The sequence below is a fragment of the Haliaeetus albicilla genome, chromosome 26 (genome assembly GCF_947461875.1).
Source record: "Haliaeetus albicilla chromosome 26, bHalAlb1.1, whole genome shotgun sequence".
Lineage (NCBI taxonomy): Eukaryota > Metazoa > Chordata > Aves > Accipitriformes > Accipitridae > Haliaeetus > Haliaeetus albicilla.
In genome coordinates this window covers 20541793-20548742 of record NC_091508.1, presented here as the reverse complement: position 1 = coordinate 20548742, position 6950 = coordinate 20541793, and positions in this window count along the sequence as shown.

The window sequence follows — 6950 nt, the reverse complement described above, 5'->3', positions numbered from 1 at the left end:
TCCCCATCTCATGAAATACATCCAAGTGAGATGGATTGTGTTCTTCTGTTTAGCTGAGTTTTTGCTTGTGGTGTGGAAAACTTTGCACTAACTGGCAAATATTCCCCTATTTCTTGATATATTACTCTTAAGTTCTTCTAAATGGGTTTGCTTCTGCCACATCTTCCCACCTCTTCAATTCCACATATTGTTTTAATGATTTAATTTGTATGACTTTTCTTTTTTATTTTTATATACTTTCATGCAAGTATTGGTATGTCCATACAAAAGCACATGTACAAGAAGCCTGTGGTACGGTCTCCTTACAGATTATAGTCATTAATCAAACATCATTCTACGATACAGTGTAGAATGTCATAATAAATTAGTCGTGTGGCCTGGGAGGCTTTAGTATATGTGCATAGCCTATGATCTGCTGTCTGCAATGGCGGGAGGGAGGATCAGCGGGACTGCTGGGGCCAGCACTGGCGATTGCCTTGGGGGCCAGTGACCACTTCCTTCCCATCACCTATATATAGAAACCCATGCCCTCCAGCCAGTTCTTTAAAATAGGGTGTATATGTATGTATGCACAGATAACCATGTGTGTACACACAGATGTCTCTTTGGCCCTGAGCCACGTGAGGGTAATGTTTGATGCTTGCTAGCTACAACGTACCACAGAATATCTTCTTTGCGACAGGGAGTGCCCCTGGGCATAGTGTGTATATGAATCTGGTAAACAAATTGTGATGACATAGGTAACAGAAGTTATAGTTATTGATTAGATAACCCATTTAAGCTCCTAAGAAAAGTAACTTAATGTTTAATTTCCAAAGTCTATCAGCAGCAGATGAGTTGTAACAGTACACATACAAAGACATGGACTTTATGGCTCATGTCCTTGGTGTATATCATACAGAGCAGATTCATTCCTCCTGTGGTTATGTTTGAAGCTCTAGAAAGGAACATGATCCTTAAAATCAATTTAGTATTAACCATTTTTTGTGAAACACTGTATGCAGTAACACATCTGAGAGCTAGTAATATATTTTCAACATTACTCAGAAACAACTGAAATTTCTAACTTCCTGCATTTTTTATGTAGTTTTTCCTAGATACTACAAGTGAGTTGTGGTAAATCTGAGACAGGCAGGCAGGCCACAGACGGCTGTTGTTTTTCTTTCTCTCTCTACATCATGTAATCAGAGAACTGTCTTGTGTTCTTGAGAGAAGCATTGTACTGAGACAGTGCCACCCTGGTATGGGTTTTTACAAAAACAGTTTCTATGCCATCAACAATGCCTTCAGTTGCTGCTGGAATTGCATGGAAATGTAACAATGACATGGTTAATGATAAAAGCCAATGGTCAATATTTCTCCTCTGTCACTGATGTAACTGAAGAAGATTGCTGCTATCCTTTTGTTTTATGAGAACATTATTATCCAGAATATTTTAGAAGGGCTAAAAACTATCTGCCATTTTGATTCTACTGACTGGGAGAACTGCGCATAACCAGGGCAATAGTAAGCCTTTCATTAGATCAGGAACACACATTACAAAGAGATACTAACACTGTTACACAGTCACATGGATTCTGTTTTCATAACTTAAATTATCTATTTGATGTTCTGCATCATATTCATATCAAGCAAAGGTACTACTTAGAGCTACAAAGGGACAGGCTCTTCCTTAGAGCTCATAATTATGCAAAATTTTGCTCTTTCAAAATGTGTTTTCATTCCAAATGTAAATGTTTAATTCTGTTCTTAATTAAAAACAGAGGCATATTATAATGCATAATATGAATTGCATTTATAACATAATCATTACACAGCTAAACCAAAAATTCTTTGTCAGTCAAATATGAATAATGTAAAATGATTCAACCTTTTAAAAACACTGTGTTGAATTTATTTATTTATTTATTTATTTTTAAAAAGTGTTGTTAAAATTGCAGTGTTTCCATGGAAATTTTAGGTCCCGGTTTCCACAACAAACCTATTCAACTGGAAATGCAGCTACAGCTGTGTTGTTGGCCATGTAAAGAAGTGAGCTTGGCGGGCTGAAACAGTTGAGATAGTTGCTTTTCAGGAAGAAACCTCTCTTACTACAGAGAGACTGGGATGTGAAATTACATCCGTATCTAAAGTAGAATCAAGATAGTATATTGATATCAGGAAGAGCCTCAGGATTCACTGTGAATGAGAAGGGCGGAAACTTTTTGAGGCAAACTGTTGTGCTGTGCCAGCCTTGCATTCTGCACTTGCAAAGTACTGCTACATAATTGTCCTTCAGCGAGAAAATACCTTGAAATTGTGCACAAATATCTAAAGGTATTTGTTAGCTTCAGTTGTTGCTTTCTGTTCATGAGAAGCTCTGCATGGATCTAATCGTGATTTGAGCAAGACGATTGACTCATACATTCTTTTACCACTTTTAAAATTTGGTCTATGGGCATGTTGTCATATCAACCAGGAAAACCACACAACTTGCATGTCTTTGAAAGGCTGATGCTGGTATTCTGCAGACAGTTCTATTGCTGTAACAATTTTTTTTTGGTGCTAAGGTATTAGCTACTTGCTAAATGAGCATACAAGCTTGAATGCAACATTGAGGATTAAACTAAAGGAGACATGAACCAGACATCAGAGTTGAAATGGGATCTCCAAAATAAGTCAAATAAAGCCAGTGCAGCTCAGCTTTATCTTTAGTCAGGATAAAAGGAGTCATGCTCATGCTGAGCACTGACCCCGTCAACTGGAGTCACTGCTATACGTACCTGAAAAACATGCTTGAAAGTTAGCGTTGAAAGGCAAAGGGGTATACTTCAATTTTGTATTTCCATTCCCTGCCTTCAATTAAATATAAAATTAACAGAGAGAATCCAGCTGACCTGCATCTACTTACACCAGAATTACTGTTGGCCCAAATTTTCTTATATTATTAATGTTTAATTTGAAGCTTTGTGATTGTATAAGTGCCAATGAAAGCATGATTTGGGGCTACCTATTTTACAAGAGATGAAGGAACTAAATAAAGATAAAGAAGGAACTAAAAAAAAAATTGTCCACAGTGACATTTCTACAGACACCACAAAACTGAAATGGTAAGATATGAAAGAAGAACCTAGCCACTCAAAATTAAAATACAAGTAAAGACCAGTTAGTAATTTCAGACTAACATTTCAGTGTTATGTGGTAACTCTCATTGAAGTATATTTCAAAATAGTTCCTGAAAAATCCCATGCTTCTTCTTTCTGTATTTGCCTACATAAAGGCAAAAAGAAGTTGGGGTTCAGGGGAGGAAGAAAGACAGACAAACCAAGTCTGAACAAACATACCTTCCTCTAGCTACCTTTTGTTGTTTGTGTTTGTGATGTGACAGTTTAAATTCTGGCAATCTGCTCATTGTTGCTGCTGGGTAACTAGGTTTTCCTAACTGTTGCTAATTACTGCTTCCATGTTGCCCTGTAAGTGCCAGCAGTGGTTATTTCCTGCAGCTGCACTTTATGGATCATTTCTATTATAATAAAGTTTCTACTGCACTGTATGAAGTAATTCTTCCCTGTGAGGGTGGTGAGGCACTGGAACGGGTTGCCCAGAGAGGTTGCAGATGCCCCATCCCTGGCAGTGTTCAAGGCCAGGTTGGATGGGGCTTTGAGCAACCTGGTCTAGTGGAAGGTGTCCCTGCCCATGGCAGGGGGGTTGGAACTAGGTGGTCTTTAAGGTTGCTTCCAACCCAAACCATTCTAGGATTCTATGATTTCCTGCAGGATAAGCAAACTTGTGTTAGGGATAACAATGTTGAGAACATGTGTTACGACTTCACAGTAGCTGTTGTGTCTGCAAATAAGGAACTAGTGACCAATTGTTTGACATTTGCTTTTACTCAAGTCACTGAGCTTGTCTGCCATGCACAATGTTCCCTAGTTTTTCCATGCATACAGAATGGAGGAAGGCCAACTTCCTCTGTGATTTCAAATGTATTTTTTTCTATAGTGTTGTTTTCTGCATTTCTGTGTTGTTGTCACCTCTTAATATTTTCAGATGCTGATGAGTGTGTGAAGATTTCTGGCTTGCAACAGAAAGACAAATGCTTGCTAGTTTAATGGAGCCTCACTGCTACGTCTGTGCATATGCACTCTGAGCCGTGAAGGAATTGTAGGTCTATAGATCCGTGAAGTTACTGAGTAAATGAACCACCTCACAAGGGCATGAAAAGATCTTTTATCATGGAGTTTCTCAAGCTTCTTGTGTGAACAATAGATGTTTGTGATATGGTTCTTAATTTTTTTTGCCATTTTCTTTGTGAAAATCTATTTTAATAAGGAAACTAAAAATTGACTGAGATGCAATGATTTGTTTAAAGTGGTGGTCCCACCAAAGTGGGAGCATAGCCATGGTTTGAACAGGGAGTTAGGAATCGGAAAGCCTGGCTCCTATTTCTGTCTTTTTGGTGTATTTGTGTCCTAGGGCAAGGCCCTCAGTCACACTGATCTTCAGTTTTTGTATTTGTAGCATGGGGATTAGAATACTTCCCTTCAGAGGAATGTTGTGAGGATTATGTTTTGGTTTGTTTTGAAAGCACTTACTTAAGAGTTATATAATAATAAAACCTATTACTGGCAAAACTGTTAATCATAGGTAGATCCAATACATTTTACTGTATCAGAGGTAGAGAATTTTGAGAATATAAGAAGTAATATTATGTTTTCAGAGAGTGTCTGTCTGGAACAATACTAGGAAAGGAACCTATTGTAGGATTAAAATAGTATAGTGCTGACAGATTTTACCAGTAGGGACACGAAATGCAGAGGAGTCTTGCAAAAAGAAATTGGTTGTTTAGAGTATTTTAAAGCAGCTTGTTGCAAAGGAGTCACTGAGCGCTTCTCTTAGGAACAGCTGTAAAGCAGATATTACAGACCCCTTCTGTTCTGAAAGCTTATAACATGCTTTCTTCATTTTTCATTGTCCATTCGTCCTTGGGCTGAGCTGTGTTAAAAAGGAGTGGTAGAGTCCCAGAGAATGGTACGGTGACTCTTTTCTTCCAGTCTCAGAAATATGTCTGCTAAGTAAGCTGTGCGATACACCTCCAATCTGCATTTCCTGGGGCCAGGAATTGAGAGGTGTATTTTGCTCCTGGTGACTTCGGGGTAGCAGGATCATACTGAGGTTGCTGACAGCAGATCTTGGCAAGGATTGAATAGATTGGGGGAGGACCAAAACTTCCCGGCCTGGAGGTGTCTCTGTCCAAGTGGAGTGGTTAAAGCAAGCCTTCTTACTGCTGTCCTCAGTAAAAAGTGTTTTGGATAAAAAATGACTTTAACTTTCTGTACTGTTCAATCCCATGTTCTTCACGAATGCTGACATGTAATTTAATCATTATTTAAAAAGTATTTTACAAGTATGCATTCTAAAACAAGGAAGCAGATATTATAGGTCATTGTATGTAATTTATTTGAAAAGAACAGAATCCTCAAACCTTCTACCAACGGTATTAACTCTGAGTCTTTACTTTTCTTGGGGTTTGTGGTAAAAAAAAAAATCCAAGAGCAATGCTCATGTGACCAGAACATTTGGATGCCGTTCTTTCTTGACAGAGACTTCAGAAAGAGACACGTAGAAAAGGCTTTTCAAGAGCAGGCTGTATTGACCTAGCAGAAATCCACAAAGAAGGGTGGGACGATAGGCAGTATTCTATCTCTAGCAATTTGGTATTGTTACCAATTTAGTGGGTTTTAATTACTGTTGTTAGGTTCTGTCCAGATGTTCAGAATGAATAGGCTGAAGTCAGCCTTTTCTCAATAACTGTTGTTGAAAAACTGCTGCAGGCTTTCAAGCACTCACAAGAATAAAAGAATCAAAGAAGAAAGATAGATGCCATTACTCAATCTTCTGTCTTGCTCACATCTTTTGTGTACTTTAAACTTTATGGGAATATTTGAAAAAGCATACAAAGCTATTCAAAACCAGAACCTTTAAAGCAAATCTGTCTTGCCTTTTACCTCATCTGACAAATGAAGTATTATATATAATAAGTTTGGGAGTCTATCACAGAAATATGAGTTTCAGATTAAAAAGACCGATCTTACTCATAGTTAGGTAATGGCTTCTAATTTTCTTTGTGGCAGATAAGAAATAACAGTAATTATATTCCAAAACTGCTTTTCATTTCTGTTCAGGATTAAAGTACGCTCTCCACAACCCAGACTTCATTAAAGTGATTTTGAGAGTTGTTGAGTACAATACATCCTGAAGATGCATCTGTGGCCACTGGAGGGCAGAAGAAGTGCTGTTCTGTTAGCATCACTGAAGAGGTGCAATGTTCTGGGGAAGCAGTTCTGAACAGGGTGATGGGGTTACTAAAGCCTGTAGGAAAGCCAGCCACAGTGTTTATGCCTGTGAGTGAAAGGGCCAGGACTGCTTGGAATTTTCAATGGAAAAGAAGATACCACTCAAATTGGCTACTTACACCCTTTGATTACCTGTCATGAATTCCATCTTGTAAAAACAGGAAAGCTAACACCATTTGACTAACTCTACCAGGACTGAACCATAAATAGAAAAGTCATCAATAGATTTTTGCGTGGTATTTTAACAATTTTGAATTTTAAGACCTGTTAAGCAAATGTTATAGTGTCTGTGTTTATACAATAATATTTGGAAAAATATCAAGTGCTTAAAGGAACTGTATTTTTTTTTAAAGACAGTAAACCAGACTGTAACTGGGTCAAAATAGTCAGATCATTTTCCATTTAAAGACTCCCTCTTGTGGAAATCATTCTTACTGACTTGTTTTGACCTATTTTTCTAGTAAAAGTCACTCCTTATAAGGTATCGCAAAACTTGAAAACAGTTCTCTTACATGGTGTTATCTGTTTAAAAGTTAGGACCCTGACAATAACTGACAGTAGTTGTACAACTGTAGTAGATTGCTAGCAGATTTTATATCTTTCTACTGAGTCCTT